The sequence below is a fragment of the Triturus cristatus genome, chromosome 11 (genome assembly GCF_964204655.1).
Source record: "Triturus cristatus chromosome 11, aTriCri1.1, whole genome shotgun sequence".
NCBI classification, from domain to species: domain Eukaryota; kingdom Metazoa; phylum Chordata; class Amphibia; order Caudata; family Salamandridae; genus Triturus; species Triturus cristatus.
In genome coordinates this window covers 337029137-337055843 of record NC_140594.1, presented here as the reverse complement: position 1 = coordinate 337055843, position 26707 = coordinate 337029137, and positions in this window count along the sequence as shown.

Here is a 26707-nt window from a genome sequence, read left to right as displayed (position 1 = left end):
ATTGCACTCCTAACTTACCAGCAGTTGTTTTAATGCACTAGCATTTAAACATCTATTATGGGCAACTCTTGCCCATTTGCCTGTACTTGAATAAATGAAGCCTCAGTGGAACTAGCCCTGCATTCAAGCAACCCCAGCCACAACCATGCACGTTATGATTGCGCTGGAGGAGAGGGTGCTAGAGGTTACTACGGAACGCCAGGCAGTGACCAGAGTGGTATGAAAGCAGACTCACTGTCATTTATTCCTTATCGTATTGAGGGGCATATTATCAAGAACGGCGTTAAAATTATTTCCGCTTAAGCGGCAGGAAACTGCCGCTAAAGCAGCGATAATGGGCTTGATAATATGCCCTGGAGAATTCCCATAGAAGCCCATGTTCTGGTGTGAACATGGGCTTCTATTGGAATTCTCAAGGGCATATTATCAAGCCCATTATCGCCGCTTTAGCGGTAATTTCCTGTCGCTAAAGCGGCGATCATTTTAACACCGTTCTTGATAATATGCCCCTGAAAGTCCTATATGATTTTCAAAACGCTCACAGTACTGATTAGGCACTAGTTCTTCCTACGCCTTTCTTGCAACGCAAACTGCAAGTGAGAATAATGGCCTGAGTCACTTAAGCGGTTACTTGCATGGAGAATGTGACAGTTATCTCAGGTACTCCTTCATTATAAGAATGATCATACTCAAATTATGGTGGAGTGAAACATGCATAGCCCACATCCACCATCTTTGTTGCAAAGAATTTGTAAAATGTAAATAGTTTTCCTTTTCTACAGCACTAAACCTTATGCAATAAATTACAGCAGGCTCTATTCACACAACTTGAAACTGTGTCTTATGTATATATCAATTAACAAATTATACAATACCGTTTCATCAGGCTTTGTAATTGGGGAGTGCATGTGATTAAGTACTTAGGGGCAGATTTACAAGCCCCTTGCCCCACTTTGGCGTCAGTTTTGCGATGTTAAAATGACGCAAAAGTGGCGCAAGGGGCTTGTAAATCTGCCCCTGAGTCCTGCCCCTGAGTTCAGAGAGTCTAGCATGGCATGTGAGGATTGGACTGGATTGGATTTAGGAGAAACAGGAGAGGATGTCATGCGAGTCATACTGCCCAGTATTGGGATTTTTGAATTCCTCTGAGAGTGGAGGTCATTTAGGAATACATTGTAACCAGATACCATGGGAGCCAGGTATGCTTTGGCTTACGTTGATGGGCAGGAACAGAGGAGGACAGTCAGATCGTAGATGTGGTGAGTCTTCATTTGGCTCATCTGTGAAGTGCGGGTCAAAATTGGTGAATACTACTGCATAGCTTTATTGTGACAATAGCAAACATGCATGTATCTAGTGGAGGACCACATCTAAGGTAATTTGTTGGGCAGGGAACTATTCAATCAATCAATCAGGATTTATAAAGCTCAGTGAGTCACTCAATAAGGTTCCAGGTGATTTAGAATGGAAGTTAAAGTGGAAATGGGGAATAGGATATATGACTGAAGAAGTACATCGTTTTCCTATAATTATTTTAATTTACTTTAATATAGTGCTAATATTCAGTGTTTCACATAGTTCAGCCTTAATTGCCACATCATTTCAGTGAGCCTGTTTATAATATACCTCCACATTTGGGACATATTTCGTTTGGTTCTGAAAAAAACACTATCCCAATTTCCCCCCCAACAGGCTCGGGAGCTGGAGAACAGCTTCCACAGCTCCCAAGGCTGTTTGTTTTGTTTCCCTGAAATGGCGATCAGTATACGTTGCGCTAACATAATTTCAGTGAAACCAAAACTAGCCTAGCTGGTGGATCCCCAAGCAGGGATCCACCCACTAGGCACCATGGAGGGGGGAGAGGCACACCGGGCAAGGGCCTTTGCTCTCCCATATTTATTTGGATAAATTCGGGGGATTCTGGGTAGGGAAACGTTAGGGGGTTGTTAGAAATGGGGGTCTCTAGTTGGCAGAGGTGGGTACCCTTGACCAAATAGGGACCCTTGCTTCTAAGTCAGGGAAAGGGGATTACACTCCTGGATAACCCCTGCTCACCCCCATGGTAGCTTGGCATGAGCAGACAGGCTTATCTCAGAGGCAGTGTGTTAAGCATTTGTGAACACATACAGTAATACAGTGAAAACACTACAGATGGACACCACCTAGGTTTTATAAAAAGAGTTTTCTTTATATAGGCTTAACACAAGACCACAAACGACAAAAATCCACAATACTGTACTCAAAATAGACTTAAAGATGCTAGAAGTAACTTACTTCAAGGTGATGATAACTGCAACACTTTTCTCAGAAAAGTACCTGGATGCGTAACGCAAAACAAACAAAAGGTTCGCAGGGAGAGTGATGCGTCAGTTCTGTGCTTTGGGGGAGGTGATGCGTCTTGCTCCTCAATGCTTGAGCAGAGTAGGGTAATCGTCTTGTTCTTTACCAGAGAGGAGGTGATGCGTTGATTCTCGTACTGCGTTCCGGTTACGATGCAGCAAGATGGCACCTCGATGCAATGCGACAATCTGGTGAGATGCGATAAGATGGCTCCCTTGATGCGATGCAACGACGTGAAGACGATGTGTGCACGCCTGATGGCGGCGGCGAACTCTGTAACTTTGGAGCCACGACAGGTCCTGCGACATGCTTCTCCAGTGATGCGACAGTGACCCTTGCTGTGGCGACACGCTTCACTGGTGATGCATCAGTAAACAGCTGCAATGAAGGCACGCTTCTCTGGTGATGCGACAGCGACCTCTGCGGCGGCGACACTCTTCTCTGGCGATGCGATGGCAACAGCTGCGACTGCGACACACTTCTTCTCGTTGAGTCACGCTTCCAGCTTCCAGCGGCTCACAGGCTTCTTCAAACAGAATTCCCAGCAAGGAAATTCAGAGGGGAGCTGGTGGTGAAGTCTTTTGTCCCTGAGACTTCAGAAGGAGGCAAGCACAATTTCAAGTCCTTGGAGAAATACTCTGCAAGATGATGAAAGTTCTTTAAAAAGTTCCTTCTCCTTTCCTTGGCAATGAAGACACCACTGCAGGCCAACACAGCACACTGGCAGGGGGGCAGTCCAAACTCCTGCAGCTTCCTTGGTTCTTCTCCTTGGCAAAGGTTTGTCTTATTGTTGTTCCAGAAGTGATCTAAAGTCCTGGGGTCTGGGCCCCACTAATTATACTAGCAAATCCTTTGTCCTCTGAAGGCTGAGGGTCCTGTACCTAGGTCAAACCAGTTCTGGGTGCATTATGCCAGTGCACACCTTCTTCCTTTGTCAGTGTGGGCCAGGGTCTTCAGACACACCACAGGAGGTGGAGCCAGCATTGTGGAAGGTAGGCACAGCCCTATTCAGCCCCAGGTCCTACTCCTCCCACCACTCTACATGCAGATAGGTCTATTCAGCCCGTGCTGACTCACCCTGTCTCTGGGAGGCTCCCCAGCCCCTGTCACTCACAAACCAGACATACAATACACAAGCTAGCAGAGGCAGGCTGGATGGTTAGGTAAAAAAATACCTTCTTTCTAAAAGTGATGTTTTAAACACAGAATGTTAAAGCCAACTTCACTAAAAGATTTATTTTATCATTCTGAGTTCAAGCATACTAAACTGATATTTCTACCATGTTCCCTGGGTCAGTTAGGATAATAAGTTGTTATAATCAAACTGCCCATTCTGGCCTATGGAGACAGGTAGCCTTGCAATAGTGAAAAACGAAAATGGCTGTCATTCACTATCAGGACATTCCACACACATCAGGGCATGTCTTACCTTTTACATACAATGCACCCTGCCCTTGAGCTTACCTTAGGGGTGTCTGATATGTAGAAAAGGGAAGGTTTAGGGACTGGTAAGTGGGTGTGGTGCAGTTCAGAACGCTAAATCTCCCCCTGCTTCCACGGACGGAATGATTTCTCGGTCACACGCACATACACACATCACACGCTGGTGGGGCCCATAACACCAACATTCATTCTCTCAAACTATCCGTGCCTACAGAGTGATATCAAATCCCGAACTACAGCTGTTCACTTGGATAGAGGAAACCACATCTACTGAATTTCCCTAACAGCTCCTCCATCCGGAGGTCGATTAGATCATTTAGTTGTTGTATAATTTGATAACACGCTTAACTCTTAAATTAATCAATACACATTTCAGAGACATAATCACCCGACACAGTTCTTCAAATAATGTTTTCTTTATCTAATTAAATGCAGGTTAAATCCTAATAATGCAATATTATCTTTTGTCATATTTACCTATTCTTGCTAATTGTCGTTTTCTAAGTCAGAACCGGTCCTCAGAAAGTTCAGAGTCCTAAAGTCCCGTCCTCTTCCGTCAGCATAAGGATCTCTAGCAAAGAGCCGCATGGAGTGTCGCATAGAGTAGCATCTCAGAGTAGCAGCGATGTAGTAGGGTAGGATTCTTTCCCTCTCTATACTACTAATATTTATACTAAAATTTACATATAACAGTAACATTTTCTTTATTCCCAGGCCACTGATTGGCTGAATTCGAATACATCTCAATACATTAGGAAACATTTTCAAATTTTCTCATGTGGATGAAGATCTACATTAGGCGTATGGGAAAGGCTGTTCCCAGGTACATATTGTATCCGTTGGTTGGTAACCGGTGGAGTTTGTTTAGTTCATTTGCAACTTGCAACATTTGCTTCAGGTTCAGGGACATTGGCACCTCGCCCAGGGTAGTCTTCATGGGCATGATCTGTTGGGTCATGGAAAGGACACGAACGAAGTCAGTGCAGGCGCCTTTCTCCATTGTTCAAATGATGAAGTCATGTACTTTAGTTAGGATTCAGTCGGCGGCCATCTTTTGGTAGGCCAGAATAGTCAACTTTAAGCAAAGAAACACAAAATCGTAATTAATACATAGAAATGATTAAAACAGTGTTATTCCCTTGCTAATACCCTTATGTGTATGCATTTATCTAGCCATATGCAACATTCAAAGCCGTTAATGCTGGTTTATTTAAGCGTAAATCACATAAACACTGCCTAAGCAACACTTAATATGCATACAACTTAGTTCACTCATTAATTTTAGCCGTGCAAATGCATTCCCACGTGTATTCTCTTGGTTAATAAGGTTGGTTTAGTACCATCACATCATTCAATTAGTTATTAGAATTAATTATTATTCATTTTAATATAATCTTGTATAAATGGATTGGGTATATAAAAAGAAAACATTTTACCAGCTCCATCAGGTGCACTTACCAAGTCGACATGGCAGTACTATACTGCCCACAGGCTCTGCATTAGCAGGCCTGAGACACACTTTATAGGCTGCTTCTGTGGGTAGCACAATCAGTGCTGCAAGCCCACCAGCAGCATTTGATTTACAGGTCCTGGGCACACACGGTGCACTATTCTAAGGTCTGACAAGTAAATCAAGTAAGCGAATCATGGAGTCACTAATCAATACATCAATTGAACCTAGGGAGCACATGCACTAGGGCACTGAATAGCAGTGGCACAGTGCCCAAAGCATCTAAACCAGAAAAACATATCAAAAACAGAGGAGGCAATCAGTAAAAAAATGGAAGGGAGACTCACGCCAATGGTACCAGGTCTAACACAGGTCCACCCATACCTCCCTGGACTCCCACGGTGTCTAGTTTTAAGAAATGTGTGGGTTTGGTAGTGACCCCCCCCTTGCAAAACCAGGTGATGTTGTGATAGGTAATTTTGAAGTCTCCTCAATACATTTTGGGCTCTTGCCTGTCGCAGGTACTTAGGCCACCCACAAGGGTGAGGTATCATTTTTATCATGAGACCTGGGGGAACAGTGGGTGGTAGGAAATTTGTTTCAGCCCAGTGATCCCACAACTTTCCCACACAGATACTTGAGAACAGTGATTTTTTTTCAGCTAAATTTGAGGTTTGCAGGAGATTCTGGGTAGGCTTTGGGGGGTCCATGGGTTTGGTAGGTTTTCCTAGATGGCGCCCGAGTCCGGAGATGGAAGCCCAGGTGACCCCCCCCTTGCAAAACCAGGTAGTTTTGTGATATGTAATTGTGATGTCTCCACAATACGTTTTGGAGCATTTCCTGTCGCGGACACTAGGCCTACCCACACAAGTGAGGTACCATTTTTATCAGAAGACTTTGGGGTGGGTGGAATTTTGTGGATCCACGCAGATTCTAGAACTTTCCATCACAGAAATGTGAGGAAAATGCGTTTTTTTTACAATGTTTGAGGTTTACAAGGGATTCTGGGTAACAGAACCCGGTGAGAGCCACACAAGCCCCCCCCATCTTGGATTTCTCTGTGTGTCTAGTTTAAAAAATGTATAGGTCTGCTAGGTTTCCTTAGGTGCCGGAAGACCTAGAGATCAAAATCCACAGCTAGGCACTTTGCAAAAAAAAGGTCAGTTTTTACTTTAAAAATGTGGTGTGTCTATGTTGCATTTTGGCCTGTTTTCTGTCTCAGGCATTAGGCCTACCCACACAAGTGAGGTACCATTTTTATTGGAAGACTTTGGGGAATTCCGGGTGGGTGGAATATTGTGGATCCACGCAGATTCCAGAACTTTCCATCACGGAAATGTGAGGAAAATGTGTTTTTTGTTTACAAAGTTTGCGGTTTGCAAGGGATTCTGGGTAACATAACCTGGTGAGAGCCAGAGAAGTCACCCCTTCCTGGATTCCCCTGAGTGTCTAGATTTGAAAAATATATAGGTTTGCTAGGTGTTCCTGGGTGCCGGCAGAGCTAGGAATCAAAATCTACAGTAAGGCACTTTGCAATAAAAAGGTCAGCTTTCACGGTAAAAATGTGGTGTGTCCACGTTGAATTTTGGGCCAATTCCTGTAGTGGGCACTAGGCCTACCCACACAAGTGAAGTATCATTTTTATCGGAAGACTTTTTGAAAGGCAGGGTGGGTGGAATTGTGTGGATCCACACAGATTCCAGAACGTTCTGTTACATAAATGTGAGGAATTTTTATTTTTTTTACATACCTTGAGGTTTGCAAAATATTCTGGGTGACAGAACCTGGTGAGAGTCAGACAAGTCACACCATCCCGGTTCTCCTGGGGATCTAGTTCTCGAAAATGTATAGGTTTGCTAGGTTTCCCTATGTGCCGGCAGAGCTAGGGTCCAAAACCTCCAGCTAGGCACTTTGCAAAAAAAGGGTCAGTTTTCACTGTAAAAATGTGGTGTGTCCACGTTGCGTTTTGGACTGTTTCCTGTCACGGTCACTAGGTCTACCCACACAAGTGAGGTACCGTTTTTATCAAAAAACATTGGGGAATATGGGGTGGGTGAAATTTTGTAGATCCACACAGATTCCAGAACTTTCCATCACAGAAACGTGAGGAAAATGTGTTTTCTTTTACAAAGTTTTAGGTTTGCAAGGGATTCTGGGTAACAGAATCTGGTGAGAGCCAGAGAAGTCACATCTTCCTGGATTCCCCTGGGTGTCTAGATTTGAAAAATATATAGGTTTTCTAGGTTTCCCTATGTTCTGGCATAGCTAGGAATTCAAAATCTACAGCTAGGCACTTTGCAAAAAAAGGGTCAGTTTTCACTGTAAAAATGTGGTGTATCCACTTTGCGTCTTGGGTCAGCCGTGTGCACAAGGCCTACCCACCCAAGTGAGGTACAATTTTTATCGGAAGACTTTGGGGAATGCAGTGCAGGTGGAATTTTGTGGATCCATGCAGATTCCAGAGCTTTCAGCCACAGAAATGTGAGGAAGATTTGTTTTTTGTTTACAAAGTTTGAGGTTTGCAAGGGATTCTGGATAACAGAACGTGGTGAGGGCCAGACAGGTCACCCCATCCTGGATTCCCCATGGTTTCTTGCTTTAAAAAATATAGAGGTTTGCTAGGTTTCCCTAGGTGCCGGCACAGCTAGGGTTCAAAATCTACAGCTAGGCACTTTGGAAAAAAAGGGTCAGTTCTAACTGTAAAAATGTGGTGTGTCCATGTTGCTTTTTGGGCTGTTTCCTGTCGTGGGCACTAGGCCTACACACACAAGCAGGTACCATTATTATTGGAAGATATCGTTAAATCAATCACAGAAATGTGAAGGTTTTTTTCTTTTTTTACAAAGTTTGAGGTTTGCAAGGGATTCTGGCTAACAGAACTCAGTGAGAGCCACTCAAGTCACACCATAAAGGATTCCTTTGAGTGTCTAGTTTTTAAAAATGTATAATTTTGCAAGGTTTCCCTAGGTGCTGGCTGAGCTAGGGTTCAAAATCCACAGGTAGGCACTATGCAAAAAAAGGGTCTGTTTTCACATGTAAAAATGTGGTGTGTCCACGATGCGTTTCGGGACATTTCCTGTGGGCTGGCACTAGGCCTACCCACACACGTGAAGTACCATTTGTATTGGGAGACTTAGAGGAAGTCAGAAGAGTAACTGTTATTTCCTATTGACTTTATGTGCATTTATGCCTTCCTAATGTAAGACAATGTGAAAAAAAGAAGTCCTACAATTCACAGGCTTGTATGGGTAACCACAATTTTGAAGATGTGCAAATAGCTACTGTTTCTAAACTCTATATTTTGTTCCCATTTTGGAAATACATAGGTGTCTTTGATACCTATGTTTCACTCTTTAGATTTTACCAAATTAATTGCTATGTACACGGTACACAATGAAAAACCACTGCAAGATGCTGCTCAGTTATTGGCTCTGGGTTCCTCTGGTTCTTGGTGAACCTACAAGTCCTATATATCCCCACAACCAGAAGAGTCCAGCCAATAAAAATCTGTCATACTTAGAAGAAGTTAGAGGTGAAAACGATGGCACAAATGGCAGTTTTTTTCAACTCATTTTCAATTTTTCTGATTTTCAACTGTTACTTTCTATTAGAAAAACCTTGAAGGATCTACACAAATGACCCCTTGCTGAATTCAGAATTTTGTCTATGTTTCAGAAATGTATAGCTTCCCAGTATCCATTATTGATGTCATACCCATTTCTACCACTAACTGGAAGGAGGTTGAAATCACAAAAAGTAGCATAAATAGACCATGTCCCAGTATAATACTAAATCTGCATATAAAATGTTGACTTTCTGACAAAAGTCTACTTGTACCTGAAAGCTGGGAAGATTATGATTTCAGTACCATAAACCCTCTTTTGATACCTTTTGCAGGGGGTAAAAACAGACGCTTTCTTCTGCAGCACTTTTTCCCCATTACAAACAATATTTTTTTTTTTTTAAATTGCTGTATTTCGGCTAATTTCTGGGTCCCCTCCAGGGAAATCCACAAACTCTGGGTATCTTCAAAATCCCTAAGATGTTGGAAGAAAAGGGCACAAATTTGATAGGGGCCTATGAGTGAACTACCCCAAATAGCCAAGAAAAGGCTAAACACGGGGGAGGGGGTGCTAGCAGCGAAAGGGTTAAATTTGCTGTCATTGCAAAATGGAAAACATGCCATCAAAACTGTAAGCGAGATTCTTCTCTTTTTTTTCTTTTACTTACAATTGCCCTTACATATACTGTGCTTATTGAATAGTATTTTTCGGGTAGAGAACATTTTACATTTCAAGAAAAAAAGCACCCCTTAGCGATTAAAGTCCAAACTATGTACAGTTCTAAAATATTACAGAAAGAGCGAATGAATACATTTAATTCTGAGCCAACAGTAGCTCTTTAGTGATTTCGTATATATGGCGTTTTATGTCACATTATCTTAGTCCTCACATGGTAATGTTTTAAAGAGCTACATAATGTGGAATTCTATTCCACAGTTCTATTTTAGAAAACTTGTGAAGCTCACGTTAATCCCAAGGGAAAATAAGGAAAGTCACCTGATAAAAGGTGTGAAGAGCATTAATGAGAATTCTATTGTCTTCAGCACATCCATGGCTTCTCTTTTTTGCTTGACTTCCATGGTTTGGAGGTTGCGGTTGCAGTCACTTTTTTAGTTCTTTAATTCATAGAATACACCATCAGTGCTACCCACAGGATTCGACGCTACAGATGTGCAAGACAGATGTAAGCATTTATCTGTCACTTTGCAAGAGCAGAACCTAAGGAGGCCTCAGCATACCTCATTATTTTACCTCATTATTGCCACTTGCACCGTGGCAGGGTAAACTTTGTGCTCGAAGGTTGAAAACGGCGTGTCACACAAATCAGTAGAGTCGTTTTTTTTTGGTTCTTTTTTGGTATTTTGCAAGAAAAAGGGAATTCAGTTTACATCTCTAGATTGTGCGCAATATTTACAAATATCTGTATGTGTTTGTATGGGCATGTCCGTGTGTGTGTTTATGTGTGCAAGTGGAGCGCTTCTATACTCAAGCACAGGTTCCAAAAGGAAAGGCATGTGATTGCTTTACGAATAACCTTGATGTGTTTTAAGAATGTACCCAAAACCTACAGAAGCTCAATTCACTTCTAGTGGATGCTTCAAAGTGTCTTGCTGATAGCTTATACGCTGGACAGCATTATTGAGGTATGTTCCCAATTTTTATTTCTGCTTTTAAATTCTTCATTGGAAATCTTGGTAAGAGTTATGGAAAAACAGGCTCACGTCCCGCAAAGTCACGCAGACCAAGGCCATACTGGCCATAATGCCCATCTTTCATTACCCACGGTAGACAGCAAGATAATGTCCAGCTTTCTGAGCAGGATGGTGTGCTATGACATAAGAATGCCCAAATTGATTGCCCCTTTCTAGTTAAAGCCTCTTGAAAAATGGGGATGGCGTTTACAGATTAGCCTGGGCTGATTTGACTGCAGCTATGATCAACTTGTGCATGTAAAAGCTATTTTGTTCCAAATATGAACATAGTATAGGACGAAAAATTAGATCTGGTATTTTATGCATAAGGGGCATATATGGGTCAGCATAGGGCAAAAATAATAGATTTTGGAACGAAGCTGGATCTACTGAAGTAGCATGAAATGGCTATGAGCCAAAGCCCATATTTACGAAGCACTTGTATTGCCATTCTTTCAAGCAAGGTGGCACACGGCAACACAAGAGATTTAGGTGCCAATTACGATCCGGTAAAAAAATTCCCCGTGCGACTCGTATCCGGTCTTTTTACCGTACGAATCGTACAAGTGCCGTACGAACTGGAAATCACGATTCGCATGGTAAAAAGTCCATACAAACCGCATTGGGAATATTTCCCCACACGTCCTCGGGTCGGAAAATGTGTCCGACACGTCCTCGTACGATTTACCATACAAATGTGAAAGGTGAAGTCCGACCGAGGAATCACGATCCATCCCGTGCGTCCGAGGCTACAACCGTATGGAAAAAACACCGTCCGCACCGAACTCCCATAGCAACCATGGAGACATGTGCCCGCATATGCGCCCAACACTCCCCCCAGCCCCCGTACGTCCGACATGTACCCCCCGTGTATGTACACCCCAGTACGTTTGAGTCGTACCCCCACCCCTGTACGAGTCGTACCACCATGTATGTACACCCCAGTACGTTCGAGTCGTACCCCCACCCCTGTACGTGTCGTACCACCATCTATGTACACCCCAGTACGTTCGAGTCGTACCCCCACCCCTGTACGTGTCGTACCACCGTGTACCTATACCCCAGTACGTTCGAGTCGTACCCCCACCCCTGTACGTGTCGTACCACCGTGTACCTACACCCCAGTACGTTCGAGTCGTACCCCCACCCCTGTACGTGTCGTACCACCGTCTATGTACACCCCCCACCCCTGTACGTGTCGTACCACCGTCTATGTACACCCCCCCACCCCTGTACGTGTCGTACCACCATGTATGTACACCCCAGTACGTTCGAGTCGTACCCCCACCCCTGTACGTGTCGTACCACCGTCTATGTACACCCCAGTACGTTCGAGTCGTACCCCCACCCCTGTACGTGTCGTACCACCGTGTACCTACACCCCAGTACGTTCGAGTCGTACCCCCACCCCTTTACGTGTCGTACCACCGTCTATGTACACCCCCCAGCCCTGTACGTGTTGTACCACCGTGTACCTACACCCCAGTACGTTCGAGTCGTACCCCCACCCCTGTACGAGTCGTACCACCGTCTATGTACACCCCAGTACGTTCGAGTCGAACCCCCACCCCTGTACGTGTTGTACCACCGTCTATGTACACCCCAGTACGTTTGAGTCGTACCCCCACCCCTGTACGTGTCGTACCACCGTGTACCTACACCCCAGTACGTTCGAGTCGTACCCCCACCCCTGTACGTGTCGTACCACCGTGTACCTACACCCCAGTACGTTCGAGTCGTACCCCCACCCCTGTACGTGTCGTACCACCATCTATGTACACCCCCCACCCCTGTACGTGTCGTACCACCGTCTATGTACACCCCCCCACCCCTGTACGTGTCGTACCACCGTCAATGTACACCCCAGTACGTTCGAGTCATACCCCCACCCCTGTACGAGTCGTACCACCGTCTATGTACACCCCAGTACGTTCGAGTCAAACCCCCACCCCTGTACGTGTCGTACCACCGTGTACCTACACCCCAGTACGTTCGAGTCGTCGTACCCCCACCCCTGTACGAGTCGTACCACCGTCTATGTACACCCCAGTACGTTTGAGTCGTACCCCCACCCCTGTACGTGTCGTACCACCGTCTATGTACACCCCAGTACGTTCGAGTCGTACCCCCACCCCTGTACGTGTCATACCACCGTGTACCTACACCCCAGTACGTTCGAGTCGTATCCCCACCCCTGTACGTGTCGTACCACCGTCTATGTCACCCCCCACCCCTGTACGTGTCGTACCACCGTGTACCTACACCCCAGTACGTTCGAGTCGTACCCCCACCCCTGTACGTGTCGTACCACCATGTACCTACACCCCAGTACGTTCGAGTCGTACCCCCACCCCTGTACGTGTCGTACCACCGTCTATGTACACCCCAGTACGTTCTAGTCGTACCCCCACCCCTGTACGTGTCGTACCACCGTGTACCTACACCCCAGTACGTTCGAGTCGTACCCCCACCCCTGTACGTGTCGTACCACCGTCTATGTACACCCCAGTACGTTCCCGTCGCACCCCCAACACAACCTCCTAAGTACGGAGCGCACCCCAGGCCCCAACATCACAACCGCATGTACGAGTCGTACCAAGCCACACACAGCGACAGCACCGTACAACCAAATGGCCCATGTACACACCGTACACACGCTCAAAACGCACGTACACAACCAGGACAAAACAAAACAACACAAGAATACACTATACGAATGGCACAAAGCCACTAAACATGGCCAACAAACACTACAAAAACACCTTCACTGACCTGCAACTGCCAAAGACAAACAGAGGCCCAAAACACCACCACTCCTTATAACACACCCACCCAAACTTCAAACACAGCCACACCCACCAATGGACCAATAAAAAGGGCCCACACACACAAACCATGAGCCTTTGCAACAGACTCACTGCTGCCAGACACCACAGACAACCTACAGCACCCTACTACAAGCTTCACCACACCTTACACTTGCACACCTTCACACAACCACCTTCACAAACACCCCCTCATCACATTCACACACACACACACCTGCACAACCACACCCACACACCCACAACCATCCACACACCCCCACCACCATCCACACCCACACCCCTCACCATGCCCACTAACAAGAATCCAAAGTTCAGTAACCGAGAGTTGGAGGTTCTTGTTGATGAAATCCTCAGAGTCGAGCCACAGCTCTTTGGAACATTGGTCAGACAGACCAGCATGGCAGCAAAAACAGCCATGTGGCAGACCATCGTCGATGCTGTGAATGCTGTTGCGGACACCAGAAGGACCAGGCAGGAATGCCAATCCAGGTGGTACGATCTGCGGAGGAGGTTCCGAGCCAAGATGCAGGAGGAACACAACCAGGCCAACGCCACTGGAGGAGGGCCCTCCCGCAGACCCGTACACTACCAGCCCTGGGAGGAGAGGGTGATGGCCATACTGCCGGTGGAGGCAGTGGAGGGATTAGAAGGACTCCGAGACCCGGGTGAGTACACAAACAACGCATCTCACATGGGGGGAACGTCATCCACAACCAAAATCACTAACAGGCACGCAACCACCCCAAGCTATCGCATGACTCAACCACACTCCATGAACACGCACATGCCACTGCCGCCACCATGCCCCATGCACCCAGCTGGACAATGTCAAGTCACAGGCCACAGAAGACAACAACACATGACACGGTAACCCGGATGGCGGGAGGGTGGGCCCCAAAAAATCACATAGTGCAACTCAGAAGCAGACAACAATGCCCTCTGCCCATATGGCCTAGGTCACAGCCAGACAAACACTGTGTCCCCACACAGGAAATACTCGCCAGCAAATGGTGGACGCCTTGCATCAACACATGGGGGTGAACGCACTGTTTTGCACATGACAGCAGCTAATGAACAGCCAACATTGTGAAAGAGTGGCAGCACACAACACCACAGCAGCAGCGCACACACAGACACTACACCCAATGGGTGCCTGGAGATCAGAAACAAACTCACATCAACAAGCCAAGGGCCATTCAAAGATCTGCTAACAGTGTGTGCACAGGAAGCTGGGCTGAGGTGACAGAGGGTGACACACAGAGCGAGGGAGAGGGGGACAGAGAGGGAGGGAGACACAGGGACACGGACAGAGGGAGGAGGCTGACACACGGAGGGAGGGAGAGGGGGACAGAGAGGGAGGGAGACACAGGGACACGGACAGAGGGAGGAGGCTGACACACGGAGGGAGGGAGAGGGGGACAGAGAGGGAGGGAGACACAGGGACACGGACAGAGGGAGGAGGCTGACACACGGAGGGAGGGAGAGGGGGACAGAGAGGGAGGGAGACACAGGGACACGGACAGAGGGAGGAGGCTGACACACGGAGGGAGGGAGAGGGGGACAGAGAGGGTGGGAGACACAGGGAGACGGACAGAGGGAGGAGGCTGACACACGGAGGGAGGGAGAGGGGGACAGAGAGGGAGGGAGACACAGGGACACGGACAGAGGGAGGAGGCTGACACATGGAGGGAGGGAGAGGGGGACAGAGAGGGAGGGAGAGGGGGACAGAGAGGGAGGGAGACACAGGGAGAGCAAATCAGCCGTGTGGTGTGTGGGAATGTCTGCTCGTCAGCAGGTAGACAGCGTGCATGTAGCCAAGGGTGGCCAGTGCCAGAACCCCCCCTCTTCTCCATAGCCAAACACAGGGCCATGTCACAACCTGTTCACAAGCACAACGACAGCTACCTGCATTATATAAGTGTGTGGATCCACTCCATCTGCACATGTACAGTGCTACACGGAAGCCGCCAATGCATGGCTCGCCACACCTGCCCACTCCACTGCTGACTGCAGTCACACTTGACGCAGCAAGTAAGACTGTGCCACACATAGTGAAAGGGGCCAAAGTGGTGCCCAAGGGACACACCCATGCACAAGTGCACTGTGAGTGGAATGCAAGACAGATCCTCATTCCAAGAGGAAAAGTGCCAACTGTGAAACTGATGAAACATGGATGTTGCATGGACCAAAATTAACATTGTCTCTCTCACACACAGGTCAACGTCGTGGTTCACCCCCCAACACTGGGGGGGAAGACTCACAGGACCCGGATCTGCGGGAGCCCGATCACACCGGCAGCGACGACTCTCACCACTCTGTGGACGACCCCGACCGACCTGGCACCTCTGGTGTCCAACCACCTGCAGCACCTGCGTCAGGTACAACTGTGCCAACCACCACCCCCACTCCTGCCACATCCCAGGAGACACCCAGGATCCCTGCCCCACCACCACAATGCAGCCAGGCTGGCCAGGAGGGACACGGTGTCCCGGGCACCCAGGAGGAGGCAGGCGACAACGCCAATGCCACCCCTCAGGGGTCCCGGAGACCCGATGTACCCACAAGGGCAGGCCAGGTGCAAGTGGGCAGGGGTGGTGGGATTGGAGGACGGCGGAGGCGCGAGCCTGACCAGTTGGCTGGGGATCCGGTATTTTCCCATGTCCGTAACATCCTGGACACATACCGGCAGGACACCACGGGCCTGGCCCAGGTTGTGTCTGTCCTCGAGGGGATCAAGACCCAGCAGGCCCAGCAACATGCGGAGCTACATGCCTGTCTACTGCAACACCAACGGAGGATGGAGGACGGACAGGCTGATCTTGTGACGGCGTACACGGGAATTCACGATACACTCCGTCGGATGGCCGACAACATGGCCGACCCTCCCTGTGCCAGAAGGCGGAGAACATCACCACCCACAGGGAGGGAGCAGGAGGAGGAGGAGGAAACATCCGATGGAGCATCCCAGACGTCGTCACGGCCTGCTTCTGAGGGTCCCCGCAAGAGGGCGGGTCGTCCACGGAAAAGACCGTGAGGGTCGGCGCAACATCACCATCTCCCAGGACACCTGGCCTGGCAGCTGGCCCACTGGAGCAACAGTATCACAGCATCAAGAGACATTCTCTGCCACATGGCCCTGCTGGTCACTGTCTGACCAATGTTGACAAAGACTGTGGCATGGACTCTGAGGATTTCAAATGGCAAGGACACCAACTCCCCTACTGAACTTTGGATTCCAAACTCCCGGAAAGCCCCTCACTTCATCCCCCCCCCACAAATAAAAATTCACACCATGAAGAGAAGATGCCTGCTGGTTGAATTATTACCTTACATGTGTGTTGTGTGTAAAATGTAAATGTACAGATATTTATATAGCGCAAATCACCAACCGGTCTCTAAGCGCTTGCTTAGGGAACCCGTCCTGGTATTCCCCTGTGAGATAACCCAGCAGGGCATCCACAAGGTGAAAGCCAGGCATCCCGCCGCGAGGGGCCTGAGCTCTCTTTTGACTCCAACCATCCACACCCTGGGGCCTGAGTCTGGCACAGGACACACGGGTCACAGTGTATTAGGCAAGACAGACATGGAGCACCATACACACCCGTGATGGGCCAAACCAGCTGAGGGGGTGGCCGCACAACCGTGCTGACAGACACATTGAGTACAGCAACAGTCATGCGCAGAGGTCAGGGATCATGTCCAGGGTCCTGGGGGGCACCCAGGTATGTGTAGACAGGTGGCAGAACCATGTCCTGCAAGCTTGAGTCCGGTGGATGCAGAGAATGGGGGCCTGGCCAACGTTGGATGCATGGGGATGGCACATGTCACAATACCCACACAGTCATGGACATCATGCCCAATACACAGTCTCAGCCCACACACACAGCTTGCATCTTGCTACTCGACACATCGACACATAGCCACTATCATGGAAAACCATGCCAGACATGCTGGATGCACCGTGGCAACACACCAGCATTGACGGAGAAGAGGCACCTTGGAGGCATAGGGACACCTTTATTAGTCATGTTTTCGGGATTGCAGAGGCAACTTGAAGTACACATGAACACATCTTGTGGAGTAACATGTGGGTCCAACACTGGAACCCCCTTTCTGCAGCACAAATGCGTGTTAGCCATGGAACTGGCACACAATTGTCGGCTAACAGCTAAACACCCACAGCTGCTCACGGAGAGACTGCCATACACTATTGATCCGCTGATGTGGAAGTCCCACACCATGTCAAGCCAATGCTAACCGTATGTGTCTGAGGGCAGTGTCACACACATTGATGCCATCATCACAATCCACTATCCCATCACTGATGACTGTCAACCAGGCAGACCATCTATTCAGGTGTACACAGCTGCATGTCGTGTCCCATGGGGATGCTACATGGCTGCAGAGGAAACAAACATCGACAGGGGCAGTGTGCATACATCGTGAACAACTGCCACACCCAATACACCCCTGATGCATCCCTTACCCTATGGAGACTTCCAAACGTGTCCGTGCCTGTAACGCTGCGTCAGCCCACGATGACGTGTCCATGAGGAATAGCAGTGCCACAACAATGCAAGCAGCAGACGGCATGCGCAAGTATCTGGGGAAGAGAGACACACAAGAAGTAAGCCACAAAAAGCACAGCCACTTGCATGTGCATTTAATCGACACATGTATGGATGACAACATGCTAGGTCACAATTATGACTGGGGAAATACAACCATCACTGCCACCATCACTCCAGTGACACACCCACACACACCTCTGACTCACGTGCCATACATGCAGGTGGAGACACACATCACAACACATGCCACACGGGGACCAATGCGTGCACACTCAGACACTGGTACTCACCACTAAGCAAAGAAGTCGCGTATGAGCCGAATCCGGATGTCCTCTTGCGGCTCCAAATCCTCCACATCACTAGCCCCATTGCCAAGCCCTTCGTCCTCCACGGGTGGATGGTCCTCGTCATGTTGATCCAGGATGAATGGCACAGCTCTCTCAACTGCCATGTTGTGCAGCATGCAGCAGACCATGAAGATTTTGCAGACCTTCACAGGGGCATATGGGAGCGCGCCGCCGGTCTTGTGGAGGCACCTAAATCGGCTCTTCAGCAGGCCAAACATCCTCTCTATCACTCGCCTTGTCCGGCCATGGGCGGAGTTGTAGCGGAGCTGGGCCGGCGTGATGGGGTTGCGGAGAGGTGTGAGCAGCCATGGCATGTTGGGATAGCCAGCGTCCCCTACATGGGAAGCACATGGACATCGTTAGAACTGGTGAAGCGGTCGTGCTGGTAGGCTATGCAAATTACAGGACAGACAGACTGTACCCACCAACAACACATGCTCTTTCGTTGCGCAGCTGCATCATCATTTCAGGCATCCTGCTACGCCTCATGATGTAGGCATCGTGTGCTGATCCTGGAAAACGAGCACAGACATGTGAAATCACCATGTTGGACTGACACACCACAAGGGCATTGATGGAGTGGTAGTGCTTCCGATTGCGGTACGCCACCTCCCGTGCGTGTGGTGCTACCAAAGCTACATGTGTCCCATCTATGGACCCAATGACATGGGGCATCCCTCCCAGGGCATAGAATCCACGCTTGACCGCAGTCAACTGTTCAGGGGTTGGGAACTTGATGAAGTCATCCAGGTGAATCAACATGGCCTCTAAGAAATCATGCAGCACACGGCAGAACATGCTCTGGGACATGCCACCAACATGAACGATGGTATTTTGAAAGGTACCCGTGGCAAGAAAATGTAGGGCAGCCATTACCTTCAGCTGGGGTGTCAGTGCCGTAGGATACCTGTGCTGCGGTTGCAGGTGTGGTGCCAGTCTCGCCGTCAACTCCAGAATCAACGGTTGGGTGAAGCGGTAGAGCCGGATGCTGTCATTCTCCTGCATGGCAGCCAAGTCCGGAATTGGTCGGGCAAGAGGCGGCGCTCTGCAGTAATTTGGAAGTGACAAGGAAGAGTGAGTGCACTACGACGACAATTCATATGTACTGAGCACATGTTAATCTGTCAATACACATATGCTACATAGGGAGTCAGGTATGTGCTACATGCCCAGGACACGTATGGATGCAAGGTGACACTCCTACCAAGACCCAGCTACACAAGGAGATTGAGAACCTCCCCATGCCATGCCATGGGAATAGCTGTGTCCCAGTGCAAGTGAACAGCCAGACGCAAGACAGGAGTGACATACGCCCACACATCAGCAGAAGTAGGATGCCGATTGCAGAGACTGGTAGCGGAACACTAGAGCCACAGGTCACATGACATTACACTAGGACAGCCCACACACCTTGCCATGAAGGTGCACATGTCATGACTCACCACACATTCATTGTGAGGATGCAGACATGTCCTTGTCACGCTACTCCGTGTCCCATGCATACATGTGCACCTCACATCCGATACCACATGTGGCATGGTGTGCGGAACAGTGTGCAATGACAATCCACACACAGACACATGTTGGTTGCTGCAATGGCTGCAGCTTTTGAGGGTGCTCCAACATCAACCTGATGGGAAGCCCCCACACATACATGACATAGTCACATTGTGCACCGTGGGTAGTGACAAGTCAGGTGTGATAACCCCTGTACCGGGCATCAGGGGACACTTCCGTGTGTTGGTGTCCGTGCCATGCCAGTGACGCTCACCCCAAGTGTGCAGTACGACATGCACACATGTCAAAGGAGTCAAGGGCATGCCTGGCACACATTGCACCATCACACAGTACATCTGTAGACATCTCATCATACATCTGGTGCCTTCTCGACTCAGGAGTAATGTTCCACATCAGAGGCCGTCACACCTGTGCTCCACACATGTAGTAATGCACAGACGATGCCTTGATGTCAATTAATGGACAAGTATGTCCATTCATGGACAAGTATGTCCATCCATGGACAAGTATGTCCATCCATGGACAAGTATGTCCGCCCTATCCCTACCTGTGTGCCGCCTGTCACCACTGTGATGTGTGAAAACCACTGTACTGCTGCGAAGAGGGCCTGTGTACGTTCCCATATCACTATGGGAGTGCTGCCGTATGTGTACCCATCGTGATGGTGAGCGTACAGGCATGTGTACGGCCCGTACCACTACGAGTAGGCATACGCAAGAACACCCATAGTGGTACGGGCCGTACACACGCCTCTACGCTCCCTATCACTATGGGTGTCCTCGCGTATGCGTACTCGTAGTGGTACGGGCCGTACACACGCCAGTACGCTCCCTATCACTATGGGTGTCCTCGCGTATGCGTACTCGTAGTGGTACGGGCCGTACACACGCCTGTACGCTCCCTATCACTACGTGTACGCATACGCGAGGCCACCCATAGTGATAGGGAGCATATAGGCGTGTGTACGGCCCGTACCACTACGAGTACGCATACGCGAGGACACCCATAGTGATAGGGAGCGTACAGGCGTGTGTACGGCCCGTACCACTACGAGTACGCATACGCGAGGACACCCATAGTGATAGGGAGCGTACAGGCGTGTGTACGGCCCGTACCACTACGAGTACGCATACGCGAGGACACCCATAGTGATAGGGAGCGTACAGGCGTGTGTACGGCCCGTACCACTACGAGTACGCATACGCGAGGACACCCATAGTGATAGTGAACGTAGGCACGCGTGTACGGGCCGTTGCAATGCATTTGGGGTGCCCTAGGGCCCCGGAACGCACCTTACCTGTGTGTGGAGCTCCAAATTACATAGGGGACACATGAGGGACAAGTATTAAGGCCTACATGCATGCTGGTTGTCATGGAGACCAAGTTCAAAATTTGAATGTGTTCTGGAAGGTGCACAGCAGTAGTCAGTTGGAATTAATCTACTTTGTTGCAATGTGTTTGTGGGGCTGACATCATGCAGGAGAATGAAACCGATAGAGAACACACAGACTGCTAGGTTTGAAGGGATTGGAGGAAACATAGGATGCAAATGTGAGTGACCAATCACTCTGTACTCCTGTGCATGAGATGGGCCAGCAAGGCAGATATAAGGCAGCCAGGTCCCATGAGGGAGCACTTGCCTGCACATCTTTGTATTCCACGACACAGCTGCTGCTACTGATTCCCTGGAACCATGTCAAGGGCTGTGGAGAGGTCACAGCCATTCACCCTGGAGGAGAACATGGCTTTGGTGGATGTGATCCTCCCACGGTACCCCATGCTGTATGGGCGACCAGGTTATCAGGTGAGTTCAGTGTCCACTGGCACAGACTGTGTCCCTTTTTAGTGACTGTGACTTCTGCCATTGTGTCCAGGTGTGACACACATGCTTTGTACTGTAGGGGGGGTCCCAGGGGGGGAATGCCTGATGTCTCCCAGCAGTGCCCTGAGACAGGAGGGGAGTGTGCAGAGTCCTCCCAGCAGTGCCCTGAGACAGGAGGGGTGGGTGCCTATCACTCCCAGCAGTGCTCTGAGACAGGAGGGGTGGGTGCCTTTCACTCCCAGCAGTGCCCAGACACAGGAGGGGTGTGTGCAGAGTCCTCCCAGCAGTGCCCTGAGACAAGAGGGGTGGGTGCCTTTCACTCCCAGCAGTGCCCTGAGACAGGAGGGGTGTGTGCAGAGTCCTCCCAGCAGTGCCCTGAGACAGGAGGGGTGGGAGCCTATCACTCCCAGCAGTGCCCTGAGACAGGAGGGGTGGGGGCCTATCACTCCCAGCAGTGCCCTGAGACAGGAGGGGAGTGTGCAGAGTCCTCCCAGCAGTGCCCTGAGACAGGAGGGGTGTGGGCCTATCACTCCCAGCAGTGCTTTGAGACAGGAGGGGTGGGTGCCTTTCACTCCCAGCAGTGCCCAGACACAGGAGGGGTGTGTGCAGAGTCCTCCCAGCAGTGCCCTGAGACAAGAGGGGTGGGTGCCTTTCACTCCCAGCAGTGCCCTGAGACAGGAGGGGTGTGTGCAGAGTCCTCCCAGCAGTGCCCTGAGACAGGAGGGGTGGGGGCTGATCACTCCCAGCAGTGCCCTGAGACAGGAGGGGTGGGGGCCTATCACTCCCAGCAGTGCCCTGAGACAGGAGGGGAGTGTGCAGAGTCCTCCCAGCAGTGCCCTGAGACAGGAGGGGTGGGGGCCTATCACTCCCAGCAGTGCCCTGAGACAGGAGGGGTTGGTGTGATGCACAGTGTGAGCCTGGATCATTGATTGTGTAGTTGCCCTCATTCCACCTGTGTCCTTTTAATGGCACGTACTGCTTTTGGCCTTCCCCCACAGGATCATGTCCCTATGACAAAGTTGCAATGCGTTGGATGCATACTATGCCTTGTTGTAAACAGCAAATGTGTTCTAATCTGTGTCCCCGTGACATGTGCAAGGTGTATTGATGTAGTGTCACTTGTTCATCCTCACAGGTAGATGCCTCTGCCAAGGAGCAGATATGGCTGGACGCCGTCAGCGCCGTGAGGAGTGCGGATGGTCGGAGGCGGCACCTGTCCCAGGTGAGAAAACGCTGGCAGGATATCCGGTGCTGGCCGCGGAGGATCGCACGGGTCCTGCTGGGGGACTCACCTGAGAGCCACAAGAACCGCGGGCGCCGCCGTCTCTCCCACATCCAGAAACGTGTGCTGGCGGTGGTCTTTCCTGACTTGGACAGGCGTCTACAGGACATGCAGCAGCCGGAAGGGGGTAGGTACATGTGTGTGTTTGTTGTGTTTCACCAGCATTTGTAAGTGCACTGTTCCATGGATACACTTCCAGGGTTTATGGTGCTGTGACGATCCTGTTACCCACAGTGTTGCAGGCCTCTCCTGCCTCCCTTCCCCACCTTGCAATGTGTTCCCTGGTCTCTGTGTAGTCACTCCATCACAAAGTTATGTAGCCTGACACCTTCTCCAAGTGTACAATGCCTGCAACATCATGTGTGGGGGTGGTGCGTAAGAGGTTTAGTGACCTTGCCTGTGCCCTGTCCAGTTCTGGACTTGTGGGTTCCATGTCAGTTGGCACTAATGCTGATTTCAGACATGGGAGTTAATCTCTTGAGTGCGAGGCCTTCCAGCAGGCATGTCCCATGTGGTGGCCTGTGACATGATGTGCATGAGTGTGCGTTACGCATAGTGCAGGGATGTTAGCGTGTGTTGCAGTCATTTCCATTCAGGAGCATGGAGTTGTGTGGCCACTACTGTCCCCAGGGGCATCTTTTCCTAGGTATCATGTGTGTAATCCGAGAATGCCGACAATCTCTGTGTCTACAGCATAGGTTGTGCTCTGTGCCATTGTCCCCTGGCACCATGTTTATTGACGTGAGATGTATTACAAGTGTCCACTGTCCAGCCTGACATGATTTTCCAAGTACATACTCACGGTGGCCATTGCCTGTGTGTCTTGTAGCAATCATCTGATGATGCCCATTTGTACATGATTCTTTGGACAGGCGCACCTTGGGTATTTGGTGTGCAATCTTGAATTATTGCATCCCATGTGTATTTCACCCAGACTAAGAGATGTAAGTGCTTCCTGTGTCTCCACAGATCTGTCATCTCCTTGCTCGGACTGGCCAGTGTGTGATGTTTGTCTGGACATACACTCAAGGTGCAGCGTGCCAGTCAGGGTGGGCATGTTCTCAGTATTACCTATGCTGCATGTGCCTCTAGTTCCTGGATTTGGTCCCTGCTCATCCCAATTTCCTGCCACGCTGTGTGGTGCAGATGCAGTGCTGTATTGTCCCCAGGGCCTTGCTCCTCAGTCAGAATGCCATGTCATCTCATTTGCTATTGTGTCATGCTCTCCATAGTTTTTCCATGGCATGGTGGGTCACACAACTGTGTCTTGCAGGGCCTACGTATGTACCTTGTTTTGTAGTTGTAACTCATCCTTTGTTTCAGGCTATGCACTGTAACCTACGTAGATTGTACTCATGTGACATATGTATACAGGTGTATGATTACTTTCTGTCTCTTCACCCTGCCCACAGCATCGTCGGGGGACACGGAGGGAGACATGGACACAGACGGCGCGGAGGGACCGAGCACCAGTGCCAGCGGTGACATCGGGGCTGGCACTTCGAGTGGGACAGAGGCGGTGGAGAGTGAACCCGGGGACCTGTCGACTGGTACAACAGACTATGAAGCGGACGGGTCCGAGGATGATCACTCCGAGTGGGCGGTGGCTGCACCACCATCTGACAGAAGCCCTACATCTGGCACCGCCCCCTCCATTGCCATCAGCCGCCTCCCACGTGCTTGTGTCCCTTCCCAACGTGCCCGGTCACCACATGTCTCCTTCCTGCCAGGCACCGCACCCCCTGCCCCTGTCTCCACTGCTGCAGTCAGTGTGGAGTCTTTGGACATCCAGCGGCAGTTGCAGATTGGTCAGACTGCGATCCTTAATGTCCTCCATGGCCACAGCCAGGTCCTCAACAACATGGAGGCATACTTGGAGGGCATTCATTCATCGCAGGCTGACCAACGCAACTTGCTGAGGTCCATAGACTCCACACTGACTGCAGCAGTGGGTCTCCTGCAGCGCTACGTCCCACCCCCTACCCCTGCTCCTTCCACACTTCCCACTCCCATGCCTGTCCAACATACACCCAGACGTAAGCATGCACCCACCACAACAGACACAGGCACCACACCAGCAGGAAAGGTCAGCCGCACACCTCCTGACACGCACACACAGGGTGCAGTAGGCACACCCACTGGGTCGGGGGCAAACGTGTGACACGCAGCCAGAGTGGGAGTCCGCATTCCACCCAATCCACTCCCTCCAAATCCCCTCCCCTCAGCTCTCCTGGCCACATCTCCCCCAAAGACTCCTTCATGGCCGCTCTGTCCCTGAGCCCCACAGTGACACCACCCCGCAAGCGGTCAAGGAGGTCCCCGGTCAGGGTCCTTGAGTCCCCCCCGTCCACACCCACCCACAGTGGCGCTGCGACACATCCCTCTGACCCCCCCCCTCCTTGGGGCCTGTGGTTCCTTCGGGTGCAGGGGAGTCCCTGGAGGACCTTGCTAAGGTGTGCAGCGAGATCCTGGCCTCCGCCTTTGGCCCTGCCCCACCCCCTGTGGTGGAGTCCTCCATCCCTGCACCCACGACACCTACCCTTCACCCTCCTGTCCCTGCGGTGCCTGTTTCTTCCCCCCCACATGATGCCCTCACCCCTGTGGAAGACAACGGATTGTAACTGTGCAGGCAAGCTAGGGGACACGCATCCCACTGTGTCCCCCATCCAGCTGGGACTCCTGGACTGCCCTATGGCCTTTGTTAAAATTGGACTCACGTCATACTAGTTTTTTTCTCATGCTGAATAAAGCTATTTATTTTTGCCCTCCTGCATAGCTGGCCTTGCTGTTGGTGGGGCTGCTACATGGTTGTGGGTGTTGGTCATGTGTTGGGTGTGTGGGAAATGTAGTATTGTGCTGCTCATAGGGGGGACCCTGGGATCTGTGTGCCATCACACGGTGTTAGCTACCTTTCTCCATTCATGTAAGCAGTTGCTGCATGTTGCAATTGTCCCAAGGTGTATTCCTTCCTCTGTGTACCCTGACTTCTTCCCTGCAGGGTGTCCCCTGACTTTGGCACAGAGCTGTGTGTCCATTAGCTGGGTGTGTGACGTAGTCCTTCACCTTTGCACATGCATGCTGAGCGATGTCTCCACCTGCGTCATTCGTGGCATCCTTGGTAGTCATTGTACTTGTGTATGTGGCCTATTGACATGACTTCATGTGTACATGTTTTCTTTTCTGCGCTATGCATGCGTATACTCCCAGCCTCGAACACATGTGGTACATGTACTGCAGGGTCTTTGTGCACCTGACTGACATTTGTGGGCATGGTATCTGTGACTACTCCACCCTTTGCGTTCCATGGGCACTGCTGGGAGTGATGGGCACCCACCCCTCCTGTCTCTGGGCACTGCTGGGAGTGATAGGCCCCCACCCCTCCTGTCTCAGGGCACTGCTGGGAGGACTCTGCACCCACCCCTCCTGTCTCAGGGCACTGCTGGGAGGACTCTGCACACACCCCTCCTGCCTCTGGGCACTGCTGGGAGGACTCTGCACACACCCCTCCTGTGTCTGGGCACTGCTGGGAGGACTCTGCACACACCCCTCCTGTCTCAGGGCACTGCTGGGAGTAATAGGCACACACCCCTCCTGTCTCAGGCCACTGCTGGGAGGACTCTGCACACACCCCTCCTGTGTCTGGGCACTGCTGGGAGGACTCTGCACACACCCCTCCTGTGTCTGGGCACTGCTGGGAGGACTCTGCACCCACCCCTCCTGTCTCAGGGCACTGCTGGGAGTGATAGGCACCCACCCCTCCTGTCTCAGAGCACTGCTGGGAGTGATAGGCACCCACCCCTCCTGTCTCAGGGCACTGCTGGGAGGACTCTGCACACACCCCTCCTGTCTCAG